The sequence below is a fragment of the Cygnus olor genome, chromosome 4, assembly GCF_009769625.2.
Source record: "Cygnus olor isolate bCygOlo1 chromosome 4, bCygOlo1.pri.v2, whole genome shotgun sequence".
NCBI classification, from domain to species: domain Eukaryota; kingdom Metazoa; phylum Chordata; class Aves; order Anseriformes; family Anatidae; genus Cygnus; species Cygnus olor.
Genome location: NC_049172.1, coordinates 42,913,136 through 42,928,871, shown reverse-complemented (window position 1 = coordinate 42,928,871; position 15,736 = coordinate 42,913,136). Strand labels below are relative to the sequence as shown.

Below are 15,736 nucleotides of genomic sequence, written 5' to 3'. Positions count from 1 at the left end.
ATCATTTGGTCAGATGACTGAGGTAGCTGTTCTGTCACTTTTCAGCCTGATAAAAGCATGCCTGCAAGTGATTACGACTTTCTGACTAAGTGCAATACAGGAATTATACACACTCGTGGACTACAGCGTAATCCAGATTATTGTTTTCAGTGAATTATTCATTCACAGGCTGCACAGAAAGGCAAACCAGCTCTAGCAGTTCTAACCAACTGAAGGTAGTCTTACGAAAAAAAGAAAAGCTTTATGAGGCAAGGAAGCAGAAAAAAGGCAGAAAGTAGAAAAGAAAAAGACACTGAGAATCATTCATTAGGAAAGCTCCAGTGCATGCATGTAGATTTGGGGCCTGGGCTTTTCAGAGTGGAGAATTAGAAACAGCAGGCAAGGCTTGCTGTGCAATTCAGTACCTGATTCTGCAGTGTCTTCTGGTAACCTGAATTTTATCTGTAATTGTAAAGCAGATTTGTAGTCCCACAAGGAGAGCACAAAAGCTAGCTCCAGGGTATCCGGTCTGACAAAAGCAGAGTTTATCATACAACCAGCACCATCAGTCACACACAAACAGGGCGTGCTGGACCCCTATGTATTGATTAGAGACCTCCTACTGTCTCATACAATAACATAGGTGAGTTTTTTTTTTCTATAAAGCACTGGCAGCCAGTGGATCTACTGGCAGATTTGCTAGATAATTCAGAAAATATAAACCATAAGAGCAAATATTTTAGTTGTATTAGTTGGACTGCCTAGAACAGTTTGCACACAATTCAGATATTATACAAGAAAGACAACTGTGGCTGAAAATCAGTCACATCTGCTACCACAAGCAGGTTGACTCTTTACATATTTTTAAACAATGTATTCGCCTCATCTGCTTACATACACAGTATGTTCTGATTACTCAGAATCTGACATACAAACATCAGTGTCCCTACCAAAGGCACAGAGAAGGAGCGTACAGGAAACCCTGCAAAGAATTTCCTGAACACGCAGTATGGAAAAGGAATTTATTTTGTACAAGCTCCCAGACCTATTTTTCAGTGATTGAGGCCACCTAGGCCACTTCCCCGCACACGGCTGGAGCAGTGACAGCCCTCGTGCCGACGTGCAGCAATCAATGCTGTCTGTCTCCCCTAGCAATCTGTTCTGGTGCTTCAATAGCCCAGCAGAAGGGAAGTCTTCCCCTTCCCCACTTGTCTAACCTTTAAGCTCCTGTGCTACCGCCGGTGCCCTGTGGATCCAAAAGCCTGTCGTGGCCAAAATTTGGAACATTTCCCTCCACTCAGTCAGCCAGACCACTGAGGAGCCAGCACACTGAAGAGACAGACGGATGCAGGACAGACCTCAATGAAGCCCAGCACGATGTGCCATGTCCGATGGAAAGTGGACTACTTACTGACAGCTGCTCCTTAGGTACTCAAATCTTCCTGCACGTAGCCCAGTACAGATCTATCTGCAACACAGCCTGGTTGCACGAGCATCATAAAGATATCAAAGCCTTTCTGAAGTCGAAATGATATTTACGGCTAGCCCTTCCCCACAAGTACTATCGTTGTCTTCTACAGGAAGAAATTAGATCAGGTTTGTCAAAAACAAACCATGTCATTCCACGTGAGCTGGTGCTTCAACTCTTATCTTCCAGCTGCTTGCAAATAGTTTGATTATTTGTTCTGGCATTTTGTAGGCAACTGACAATGCCTACACTTTCCCAATGCCTTTCTGTCCCTCTACAAAAAATGGCATCATTTTCTTTCAAGTCCAAATTTTCCACCATCCCAAAAAAGATAACCTGTCCTTTGAAGACAACCAGTAACAACTCATAGACTGAACGGTTTGAAAACATCTCACCTACTGTCTTTTTTTGTTTGTTTTCTTCTGTCCATGCTATGCTTATCTGTAATCTTACTTCTTGCTAGTTTTAATCGTTGGCTGTCTGACTGCAAAATGACTGCTAAAAAAAGGGGTGGGAGGAGCAATATACACAACCACTGAACATTTCAGCTTTCTCTGCGCTATCACTATTTCCTCCCCTAGGAACCGTGGACCAACGCTTGGTGGATACTGTCATTTTTCAGCTAACACATGGAATCATTTCCTATCACCAAACAAAATTAACCTTCCAAGAAACATGAACAAAGCCTTGAAGTCTCAGTTTTGCCCTCATTTTCATGTTACTCTTTTACATTCATATTCAGCAGTTGATATGCTTTCTGTATATTTTGTTCCTGGGTTTAACACATGAATGATGAGGAGCTCAGTTTCACTGAACTGGACATTTAATGTACTGCTTTGAGACTCTGCTGTTCTTTCCAGCTAATTCCTGTCATTCTTTATACTTGTCTTCACAAGATCTTACCCACAAATTATCTGAGGCATAAGTCCACCGCTTTTAGTTTGTTCTTCCTCTTTCTCTTCTAAACATCACACATTTAAGATCATTTCATAGTCACCATCACCAAAAGCTGCCTTTCTATTTTCTCAGCTAGTTCTTTCCAATCTGCTTGAAGCATATTTTTGTCTCTCCACTAGTCTTCTCCTCTTTCACCTTAGAAATACGGTCACTAACAGATTCTTGTTTCCCAGCTGATGCTCATCTCCAATTTGTTATGGCAATTCAAAATTTTCAACTACATCGACATTCTCATCCAAATCCTTGCTTTGGATAATTCCATTTATCCTTTTAAAGAAGCTTTGTTTACTTGATCTTGCTGGTTTGATAGAGTAAAACATTCACATTTTAGGGAAGACATGGTTCAGAGGTGAGGGAATCTCTCCATTGCTGACAACAACTATACTTCGCCAATGCAGATAAATTTTAAGACATACAAGATGGTCTGCTATGGGAGTTTTATTTATAGTCAGTAAAAATAACATTTTTCTACAAACCTTTAAGTAGATATCATATATGCAAAACCACCCCCAAATGTAGCATATTTCTTTATTCACAGTCTTTATAGTAGCTTTAGTTTATTCTAGAACTCCAAGCAAGCGTATGATACAGAAAGTAACTCCAAAACAAGTTACATTTTTTAACATACCAGTCACACAAGTTATCCTGAGAGATCTTTAATAGTATTTAAATCAACCTTGACTGTGTACTAAGATTTCCAGTTCTGCCTGTTTATACCCCATACCTTTTTTCCATCAATATAAAGACACCTAAGACATTTGATTAACTGCCTCTCTCATCCTCCTCTTTGTCCGTCCTATGACCCTATATCAATACCCCTATTTCCTCTCCTCCTCCATCCCCAGTTTTTGAGCCATTATCTAAGATGCTGTTAGTTATATTTACCCCTGGGATTTGTCATCCACCATGTGTTGTTTAAAAGATCTCATTTGTTAGGGTCAAAACCACTGTTTTTGCATTAAGCATCGATTACATTCTCATTGTTTCTTTCCACAACTCAATCTCTTTAAATTAATTTAAAAGAAGGACATCAAAGAAACTGCATTTTATATCAAATGTATGAGATGAAAGCATCAAATCAGACTTCCTATAATCTGTTATTAGTTGAAATGAGAGAATACCCATTCTGCACTTTATTTTTTATACCTGTAAAGTTAGGATAATAGCTTTGTAAATATTCAGAAGTCTATGACTGAAATGAAACAGGTAGGAATAGGGTACCATAACAAGAAAAACTAACACATTTATGTATGCAACAGAATATATTAAAATTGCAAAGTTAGTTTTAAATCATTTATGAAATGAAAGGTGCAGCAAAGTGAAATATAGTCTTTTCAGTTTTCCTCATTAACTATTTGGTCCCTTAGTCATAAAAATTAACCTCTATTTGTTAATCAAATATAGCTTCTACTACAAGTAGTGTTATCTGAACACATTAATATACAACTGAATATAAATTTTTGTAGCTTAACAGGCATTTTAAGTTGCTGGTATTATTCTGTTTTGGAGACAGACAAAATCCATTTCTTTCTTGCATCTCAATGTATGCAGAACATAAACAACTGAAGAGACAGACCTGCTTTCCATGTATAGGATTGTATTTGTTGACATGAGAGAAATGCAAGCCACAAAAATTGAAACAAGAAATCCCAACAGATGGGACAGGTAGAAAACTGCACTGGGTACTTCAAGTGTGTGGCTTTTGTCAGGCTGTATCCTAGGTTACTGTCCAGCCAGTCATATTTTCTATTATTCCATGACTTTGTAACAAAAGACAACAGCATGATGCAGATGATACAAAACCAATCACAGTTATTACTCCAGTTAAGTTTGACAAGCCTAGAGTTAATTAGATTTTTCCTATACATCTGATTTGAGAAGGTAAGAATGCATTACTGATTGGGATGTGCAGAGAAGAGGAGCTGCAGGAGCAAGCTGTTTCTTCAGAAGAGAGGGGTCCTGAATTGCCTGCCTGCTGGAACCAGGATAAACGACAAAAAATGTTTTGAAATCTTGGTCCTTCCCTAGTCAGGTTGCTCTGGACCTGCCTTTCTCATTTCTTGCGCGGCATCGTAAAACACCCCATGCTTCAACTGCTGCACTGATCACAGGATTATAGTGTCCAACCTCATTTCCAGAAAATCCTCTGCACAAATATCAGATGAAAAGCTGTTAAGATCCTACCTTACCAGCCATGCACTTAGGACAGCTTTCCTTCTATATTTGCATTACACCATGGATCTTCTTCCATCTTATTTTCTCAAGTCAGAAGGATTGTCCTAACCTTTAGATGCACTGTCTTAGTTGAAGAGGCAGCAGAGAGAGAGCAGCTTTCATGTGTCCCATTCAAAATTATTCTCCCCATATTCCCCGAAGCAGAATCCAAAGCGTATGTTCCTCTTGCATCATTCAGGGTCCATATATGAATTACCTGGTGTTTTTTTCCCCCCTCTCCCAACTCCAGACGACTCTCTTGAACTCCCTCGACTGTAAATCTCCTATTGATCCTTTCTGTATCTTCTTTGTAATTTACTTTCAAAAACCACTGCCAGGTTAGCACCATGTGAACCTGATTCTATTATCTCGCAGCAGTGATGCATTTAGCCTTGGAAGCAATTCTAGAGCTTTGTATTTAGTAAGATCTATTTTTAACCTTAACTAAAATAGACAATGTGAAATAAATTAAATTATCCTTTTTTTTTTCCCCCATACCAATTTATACACCAACAAAAAAGTTCACTGTGGATAGCAACTTTATCATGAATTAAAAGAGAAAGTGGTAACTTATCCCAACAGTTTGTAACATCCTTACCTGAATTCTTTGCCTGGCTATTTAAGTTTCTATCTGGTAGAGAAGGCAGAGCTAATATTCCTTTCCTAACTTGGGGCAATTTATAATCATGTTAAGACAATTTCTCTTTCCACCTATCAGCTCTGCTTGACCTACAAATACAGCTTTTTTCCACTGTTCTGTCGAAGTCTGCTTCATGGAAGTAGAGAGAAAGTATAGACACTAGTGATTTGTGCCACTGCAGGCGAGCTAGTGCAGTTAAACCAAGATTTTTTAATTAGATGCTATGAGACTGAGATGATGTTGTAATCCGTTTCTCAACAGTTTTTGCTCATGAGGTTCATTCATTCCCACTTGTTACTGTCATCTCTACACTGCTCATATTTCCCTTACCTAATGAGATCTTCTGAAAAGTTTCTGTTTCTTCCCGGACAAGTCTATGATTCTTCAAATAACCTTAAGTAAGATGCTGCTGTAACAACCCCCTAACCTCTTCCACCTGCCAAGATAGCACCGACCTTTAGCACACAGGCTTGCTTCTGTGTGGGATGGGTGCCCTTTTCTCCTCCTCTTCACATGCCCCACTATTGCCAACTACCATTAGTACATGGGAAAAGCAAAATAAAACTGAAAGGGAAAAGACCCACAATGGAGTCACAATGACCCCTGGACTGAACATGATACAAATCATGTATGATCCTTTATTCCCACTGCTGCCCATTTAAAACAGTATCCAAAACTGATCCAAAAAGTGTCATCACCTTCTATCATGACAAAGACATTTTGGTCCTTCGTATGAAGGCAGAAGCAAATACACACCACGGAGACAACTTTGATTGCAATTGCTTTCCACTCTTCACTCCATCAGCTATGTAAATTTCCCTATTTTGCTTTCTTCTCTTGATCTCATTTGCAGTTCTTCTTTCATGCTATCCTACCGCATTTTGATGTCATTCGAGCATATCAGGAACCCACACACCTACATTCTTTGCAACACTTCCTCTGCAACACCTTTGAAATAAAGATTGGGTTATATATAGGTGTTCGATATGTATTTTTTTCTAAATCACACTCACCCTAATTATTTTTTGAGCAGTAATTCTTCAATCACTGACTGTTTCTCCATCAACTAAAACACAGCTGCTCTTAAAGCATGGGGAAGGTTTATGAGCATTCCCAGTGCATTGCACACATCATCACATGGCAGAAACTGAAACCTCTTCAATGCATGGCTTCACTAACACTTTCAGAAGGAGATACTTCAATACTATCTTTTCCCAGTATATTAGACACACTAAGTCCTTTCTACTTCACAATCCTCCAAATCCTTTTCATTTTTTCATTAAAAAGGAAAAAAGAAAAGAAACTTAAACCCTTGCACAAGCTATGAGCATGTGCATAGAAAACAGGAGGGAAGGGAAATAATTAACAAGTGAGAATTGCTATGAAGGTCCATCTAACTAAACAGCTTATAGGAAAACCTGCAAGGTTTAAGACTGAGCCACATAGATTAAAGGCAAAATGTTAATGCCTATAGAAGTAGAAGACAAAAAGGCCTATGTGAGTTGTCATTATTAAAATGCCTTAGGGAAACTTTCTTATGGTAATTCAAACTGAAAAGGTTAAAACCTTAAGTGGTATTATGTTCAGTCTGTATGCAGAGCTTCCATACAATGAAAGAAGAACATACAACTTGCTCTTGCAGAAACGCAAACTGCTGCTATGTGACCTGCTAACTCCACAGATTTAAGGGAAAAGCCTAAAGAGAAACATGCCACGAAGTGCTTAAGCTTCAGGCAATGATCAACTTTCTAATAGTGTAGAGCATGAGAACACAGCATTTTTTATGAAAACCTGTGTCGGTAAGTGTCTAAAGCACGTTACCCATTATGTGGACGTGCTAGGAAGTGGAAGCTCCACCAGAGTCAAGATGCTCTCCAAACACTGAGTTTCTGAAATACCAATCCACCTCCTAGAACTTCAGTTTCACCAAGCAGGAAGTAGAAGCTGAACTGGCAGGTTCTTTTTAACACCTTCTGCATGTTCTTAGAAAAATCTCATTTCTCCCTTCACTCATGAATCACTATGATTTTCCATCAGTGTCCTGCCTCTAGTCTAATTTCTGAGTATAAAATAAATCATGTTAGTGAATAATTGAAAAGTAGGCAAACGGTCTATTTACTGGAAGTCTCTGTAATGTACATGACACAAATATGTAAATACTTAAAAATTAACAGACCACACGAAAGTGAAAGTCAGCACAAAAACTGTATTCATAATTACTTGAACTGTTGCAACTAGTAAGCTACATTGAAGATGAGCAGCATTTTACCACACGTTTAACATTCATCCCCTGTAGTTGTTTACATCTTCAAAGTGCACCATCACACAGGAGACAATATTAAAGTTCAGCGTAATAGATTTTTTTGTACTGTTCCTTACTTCTTTCACACAAACTGTCTTGTTCACCATTTTTCTTCATTAGATCTCAAAAGACCTTTTGATCTTGCAGATATCAGCTTACATGTAGCTGCTTCCTATGAAGGATAGTAAGAGGCTTTGTGCTGTGAAGGCTGTCTGCCGTTTTAATATTTTATGTTTCTCCTACATGATCACTAAGTTTAAGCCTCCACGGCATGAACATCAATCTACTAGGGAGCTAATGAGTAAAACCATTCAATCTTTCTGATTACACCCATAGAAGTTGGGCTGAAAAGAAGTTTATTAAACATTTTTTAAATAAACAGTCCCTCAGCCACTCAATGTTGAAGGTAAGAATTTTTGACACCAAGTTTCTTCACCAGAAATCAAATGTTAAGAGCAAATTATAATTGTTCCATTACAGTTGAGTATGCAGTGTCAGTGACAAAGAGGCACATGTTCCTTAAGTTTTGCCATGACTATGATCGACAGTCTTAAAATTTTGAAGTGGAAAGACTTGAATCTTTTATGAACCTAGCCTGTAATCACACAGAATTAAGAACCTGTCATTCCAACACTCAGCTTCAAAATAAGACTTGCACAGGCAGAAGACTACATGGGATGGACCACCAAGATTAAACCTAAAAACGAAAAAGGAGAGGGATAGGATTCAGAAGGCTACTCCAGCTATCTTCCTACATATACTCTGCAAATCAGAAATTTGTTACCTAGAACCCTTTTCTACCATTTAAGACCTAATCGCTTTAGTTTGAAGTACGTGGAAGAGGAAGAGGTGGCAGCAGCAGTGAAGCCTTTCAGAGAAAAACTGTAAGCAATGCTTCCACACAGCAAGAGAAGGCAACCAACTTTATTCAGAGAGAATAAATACTGCTGTGATCCATTTGTTCCATGAACTTAAGAGAAGGATGATGAGAAAGGTATCACAAAGTACTTAAATTTTGAGGCAATATTAAGCTTTCTAAAATGCTGGAGAGGACTGCAAGGGAATACAGTACCTTCTACAAAAGCTCACTGATTATCTGAAATCAGTAACAGTCAATACAATAACAGCAGAAAGGTTTCAGATGTTTGGGTTTTTTTATACCATGTGTACAAATTTTATCATCTTGAATTGAAAAAATCTCTATACTACTTGCAACAGCAACCAAATCTAATTCTCCTCCTAATTCCCTGAAAAGTAGAAAGAAATGGTACTTTCTTCCGTCTCTTCTAGTTTAATCATACAAAATGGTACAATTTCAAAAGAAAGAATGGAAGTTTGTCCCACTCCACAACTCTTTCACTACTCCTAGAAAGCAAAATGAGATGAAGCCCTCCGTTGCTAGAGCCGTGCTTGCACTTCTCCTTTGGCAGGTTGTAGGTGCTGAGATCTTGAACAATTCAATGATGCATCAATCACAGGAAATCTACAGAAAGATACCTAACACTAAATGACTTGCTCTCTCAGCTTGCTTTTAACTGAAAATGTTTATGGCCACTGTTATAAGCAGAATTCAATCTTGTACCAGACCAAGCTACTCTGGGCTAGGATCCAACTCGCTTCACAGTTCTAGTCAAGCGTATGTGAATGACGTTGGAACAGACAAAATTCTGGGAAAGTATGGAAGTAGAATGTTACATATTTACACATCTAAGATATTGCTAATGAAATTTCCCTCTGCATACAGAGAACTTCATTTAGCTAAGGGGTTTTTTAATATCACATTCCTAGGTGTGACCTCTGAGGAAAGACTAATAAGTTAGCATTATGTACCTTAAAGATTAGATGAAAGGAAGTAAGACCTTCAAATAAGTAAAAGACTGTCTCAAAAAGAAAAGAAAGAATCTATGCCCAATGTCTTGGAGAATACCATAAGTTATAACAAACTTACAGCAACAGATTACAGCAAGAAAAACTCAGGTTAGACATACGGGAATTTTTTCTGGTAAGAGCAATAAAGCATAAAAGCAGATGAAGCAAGTATCTCTCAGACTTGATGGCCTCTATCCAGGACAAAGAGAGGGACTTGACTTTCTGAGGTCCCCTCCAAGCCTCCCTCTCTAGGTGGAAGTCAGTTACTTGCACATTTGAACTTTACATGTGGTAATTGAATAAACACGCTGTGAAGTTTAAAACCTTTCTTCTTTAAAGGGTCTTGTAAATGATTTCATTATGTATTTAGATCTTCCTATGAAATGGGCTATAGTTAGTCCTCGGCTTTGTTTCTACCATTTATAGCTCCATGAAATTAGAGTCAGACAAGATCCGTGTTCATGCTACCTTGTAATTGTGGCAAGGCTACAGCTACCAAAATGGTACTGGCACTGCAGAGGCAGCAGGAAGCCTGTGCAGCAGTGCCTTGCAGACAGCAGGAGGTCAGAGAAAAAGATGCAGACCACTTCCAGAGAGACTGAGACCTGGAAGAGAAAAGTCACGGCATCTCTTTTATACAAAAACATTTGTTCTGCATGATGTTAGCAATTCAGTATTAACTGGTAGAAAGTCCAGCAGCTTTCAAGTTTCCAGTAGCCTGAGATCAAATACCTCTGACTCCAAGGTGCTGCCTCTCAGTTTATCTTTTATTTCAAATCCAAGTTCATGGTAGAAACAGACTTAACTAAACACATTTAAAAAAGAAAAAAGCAGCCTGAATACCACACACTACAACCTCACCACCTCCAAAAGCAAAACAAATATTGCTTATTTTCACAGAAATTGCAGAAACATGGGTGTCAATGAAACTGTCAAAAGTTATATGCCCTTTCCATGCTTCTGCCAGCTGCAAACAGCAGCACGTACTGCAGTTAATTCACTAGAAAGGACAACACTAAGTTTGTAGGGAAGTATTGAAAACTATCCCTTCTTGCTATCATGGAGTCAGGGTACTCTAATCTCTTGCCTCAGTCGTTAAGGAGGACTTGAAACTTTCTACTAGCTAAAGATAACATGAAATAAATGGTTAAAAGAAAAAAGAGAGAAAGAAAAGGAAAGAAGAGGAGCTGGCCCTCAACCTTTCAGATATACTCCAAAAAATGTTTAAGCTTTTGCAATTAAGAGTAGGCTACTCCAAAACACTGAAAAGCTGACTAATTAATTGCTCAATAAAGTCTACACGATCCATGATAATTATATTACTGGCTTCAAGGATAGTACAAGGAGTTCCAAAAAGAACAGCTTCTTCATGTTTCATCTATCACAGACAACTCATTTTCTGAATCTTCTCCTTCATCTATGCTAAATAAAAGGCAAGAAAAATGGCATTCCAGTACTGCAGATTTAAAGACACTGGACAACTGTCACAGAACATTTGCTGAATAAACCTGTGTTTTCTATAATTTCAGAAAAACAACCTAGAACATGAAATAAAACTTGTTTCCCCTTATCATTTAGATAAAGGTTAAAGATCTTCTGAACACCTAAATTTTGTAGCTTTCTGATCATATACCACTCTTGGGGGCAGAACAGAAGAAAAAAAAATTAGTAGCATGGAAATCCAACACACATAAGGAGGCTGAAGGGGGATGGAAATGCTTGTTAGCATTGATTGACAATCTTATATAATTTTTTTTAGACCCAGTTCTGCTATAAGATTTCCATCACGTTGCCAACTATAAAACACCAGAGGTTCAATCCTTCGGAGTTCTCCCACAAACTGGTCAAAGTCACTTCACATAGATAACAGCTATTGGCAGAAGATTTGTTGTACTTTAATGCTGTCCAGACCAATGACTCATGCAAGAAGGCTTTCAATTTTCATCAGTATAAACCACAGTTTCAAACTGACTGTCAGCATAAAACCTTATGTGACCTTTTACACATTTTACAATCAGGTCTGTGGATATTTGCATATGCCACAGAACTATAGAACTGCTTCATTCTGTAAATGATCTAATATTATTGGTCATATTCCACTACAGTGCAAATTTATTGTGTACTCGGACACATAGGAAATACACCACAGGCATACACACAGGCAACAGAAACTGCAACAACCAACAGTTACTTTTTAAGTTTTGGTGTGGATGACTCTTTTCACCTATCTGTCTTAGTTAACTCTCTGGGAGTTTTCTTTTCAATTAAGTAGCACAGATCAGGAGTCAGAAGAAAATCAGTGCTTGCCTGACAAACAAGAACCATGACACTGAATTCAGCATCACCGTTCATGGAAAAAGTAAGTCTGTGGTGTCCTTTCTGCCATACTCACTTCTGGTAAAAAAGATAAAATATCAGCTTGAGAAAATTTCTATTAAGTTCTTATACAGTAACAGATGTTCAGCAGCTTTTATTTTATCCTTCTTTTCTTGGGTCCCTACAGACCTGCAACAGGTAATTGCATGGGAATGCAAACTCCGCAACGTAAATAAGCAGAAATCTGAATTCATAGCTTTGTTTTTCCACAGCATACACCTCTTAGATCAGATCATCTTACACTAAAATTATTGTATAGATATAATTTAATACTAAAGTTTAGGATTGCTGCACAATAACCTAACTGACCCAGTTGAGCAGGTGAAAAACACCCATGTGCAAAACCTCACAAGATTTGAAGTTCCTTGAGATGGCACGCAGAGGAGAGCAAGTGACTTCATCTGTGAGAGTGACAGCAAAGCATCTCCACCTGCACCAACCTGCTGGGAGATGTGGCAGTTCAGTTTTTAGGGATTTATTAATATCATCAGTTCGCCAAAGGACTACAAAGAATTGAAACTTTCGCCGCACACCACAAGTGAGCTTAGCACAAGCTTGACCACGCAGCGTTATTTAACAGACAGCTGTTCTCGCTCTGAATTTCCTGAAACCGACTTGTGAGCTCTGGTCCTGGATGGCTTTCAAACTCAGAGCACTGGCTGGAAAAGAAATCACTCCGTGGTGTAAACTGGTTCAACGCTTCCAGTTCGCTCCACTTTCTGGGCTGTGAATTGACCAAGCTCTGCTTTCCACCACTAACCCTAGCTGCAGCCCCATGAGGCAGATGTGCCTTCCCCCTGCTGCCTGAAACAGTTTAACGCCATTCTCTTTTTCCAAAAAATATAAGCCAAGACCTTAAATGCTTTATTTAAAAAAAGAAAAAAAGAAAAAAAGACTAGTTTAAATAGTTTCAGTACTAACCATGGTTTGTATCTGACTTCCTCTATTTCCTCGTGGCCCTGGATAACTGACAGCTGTCTGTATTCCTTCCAGTCACTGGCAGTATGATCTTGTTCCAACAGAACTGAAAACAACCCCCATTCACAACCTAGTCTGGCAAAATTCCGGTTATTCTGGTTATGATTTTTCTATTTAAATGGGAAAGAATAGCCTAATAGACCTTTTTGTATTAAATGCATTCAGTTTAACAAATTGTTTCATCTGCCTTTTGGAGTATGTAATATACTTGGCCATTTCCTTTATACTTTTCTGCTTAGTTTTCACCTAAAATTTGAATGTGAGGCTTCATCGCTCTCCCTTATGTTTAAGTCTGCTTTCTGCTCCAGAACTGCATGGCTGGAGAAGAGAAGTGGCTCAGAAGTAGTGCCGTAACAGCACTTCTTTCTCTCAGCTGTCAGCAACCAGAAATGCTAAATACACTTGTATGTAGCACACCTTCCAGGTTTACAATTCTGTAAGATCTGACCCTGAAAGAATTTTTAGGGCAATTCAAGATTATAAATACGTGAGAAAACTTTAAGAGAAGACATTCAAACAGGAGGAGAAAAGTCCTAACTCTCTGGGTAATCACTTGCACATGTACCGCTATGACTGCAAGGGTTGCTGAAAACTTGTTTAAAATATTCTTCCCCAAAAGATTCACTCTTTTGACTAATGCATGTTATGTTATTTATAAAGTGACACTTTACAAGGCACCGGAAAGTTCTTCTTTCTCACTATTTCTAGGACAATTAGCACAAAGACCAGAATAGTGTAATCTTGTTTAGCTCTTCTAACGCCAAGACTTTCCATTTTAGGCCATGAACATGTAGCAGGGCCTGGGGCAGCCGTGCAAAGCAGAGGAAAAAAACTGACAGTGCCTTGCTAGAAAGGTCTGTCCCATCTTCTGCTGAATAAAGAACATCAAAATAAGGTAAAAATCAATGGAGCATTGAGGTGGGGGTTTTATACTGTTTCAGGGCCTTTGCACAGTGTGAAAGGCAATCAGCTGACTTAATTCTTCCTAAAACTCATTTCCCATTGCAACAACTTAAATTTAACAGGAAGCCTATAAAAACATGCCAGGCTAGAATGCTCCCTGACAGGTCTTAGGAATCATGAAAAATACTTATTTATAGCTTTAGTAAGCATTTCTTCCCTGCTTTATATATTAACAAAAGCACCATTAAAAAGCAATCAAGGCATTTGGGGGTGAGGGGGTGTCACCAAGTTCCCCTTGTCTGTGGACAGTGGCTGTACCATACGGGCAGCTGAACAAGCTGGCGGTGTTGCTGTCAACAGCCACCTCCTGATCCCTTGCCACAGCGCTGAAAACTTCAAGTGCCAGGAAAGCATCTCATCCCTAACACCTCATCTCCCTTAAATCTGAAATAGGAAAATAAACACCAGCTACCACAGCTGCTTTGGAGAGCAGGGGATCAGGGCAGGTGGGCAACACAGGAGTACAGGAAGGGCCACAAATAAATAAAGAGAAATCCTTGATCTAAGCTGATGTACTACATTGCAAGTACTTTTAGCCTAAATGGTAAGAGTTCACAATCACTGCTGCAAAATTTGAGAAAGGAGATAATAGTACCAAACGTTGTCATCTCATTTCTCCAGTACAAACCCAAGAATCCCATATAAACACCTAAATACTCAAATAGCCTATCATTAAACCCTGCATTCATAAAGCAGTCTTATCTAAAAAGCTAGGTCTGACTTGCAATTATCTTTTATATTTCTATATTGCATTTTTGTCTTAACATTTCTTAACTCCTTTCCTTCAGAGCAAAGCAGCCATGCCTAGAGCAGAGGCAAGATTCAGGCTCTTACACAGAATTTGCTCTAAATTAGTAAGATTTCTTTGTAATAGACTTTTAAATGTAAACAGGCTCTTATTCACCAGATTAATCCACTTCCATGATTTTAAAAGACTGCCTAAAGCTAGACAGAGAGTCTGCTATTCTGTTTATAGACACCTAATTTCACCCCATTTTTAGTCATTAGAGATTGAGAGGGCTTAACGCTTCTGAAATGAGGGCCTTAATAGCTGCTAGGAGTTGCATCTCCACTTAGCAACAAACAAAAAAATCCAGAAATAGTCTCACTTCGGTCTATTTGTTTTGCTTTTCAGACACTACACTGAAAACAATGTAGACCTGCATCCTGTTTATTTACCAGACAAGGATATCACAGCCACCTGAACTGGAAGGTTCTTTTCCAAACCATGACAGTATGATCAAGTGATACAGTTCAACCTCAGTATTTGTTTACCCAGCCTTAGTAGACAGGAAAAAAATAAAAGGAGACGGGACTTCTTTTTTATACGATGAACATCATTAAGCACCACAGAAAGTTAAGTCACTTTGCAACGGTAAAGAAGGTCAGTTTAACTAACAGCCCAGGAAAGTTTCACACCACCAGCAAAATCAGTAGAAGCTCCATTGCTAGGGACAAGCCTTATCCTTTCTGAATTTTCCTTCATAGTGAGCCAAAGGAATAAGCTACTGATAAGACACATGCTTGTGAATACCATGCTCAAGATGCTAGACTCTTTTAAGGAATCTACAGATCTATATGGTTATATACACCCTCCCTAGTACCCTCAGAGAAATCCAATTCTCAGTGACATACTGAAAAGACTCTGGTTTGTTAGGGAACACTTCGTAATAAGTATTTTCCTTCATTTTAGCTGACAAACTTTCTAAGGGGCAGGACGGACCCTCTTGGTGAGTTTCTGATCCACCCAATACTTTTATTTTTGTGTAAGTAGTGATAAAGTCTTGGCAAATCCATCCACATTGTGAGAAGTAACACCAGGAGTTAATGGACATTTTCCTACCACATATTTTTAGACAACGATAAAACTGGTGTGCTGGATCAGACCCAGAGATCCATTAGTCCATTTTCCTCTTTGCCAGAGGACAGTATTGGAAGCTTTTCAGAGGGTCCCAAAAGGTCTGTTTCAGGGCTATGAAGGAAAACTGCC

General features: G+C 38.8%; 1 protein-coding gene across 1 annotated transcript in view; it reads right to left on the bottom strand.

The window, feature by feature from the left end:
- The window catches only part of ANKRD50 (ankyrin repeat domain 50), a 41,963-nt gene that overhangs the window by 24,277 nt on the left and 1,950 nt on the right, over positions 1 to 15,736 (bottom strand).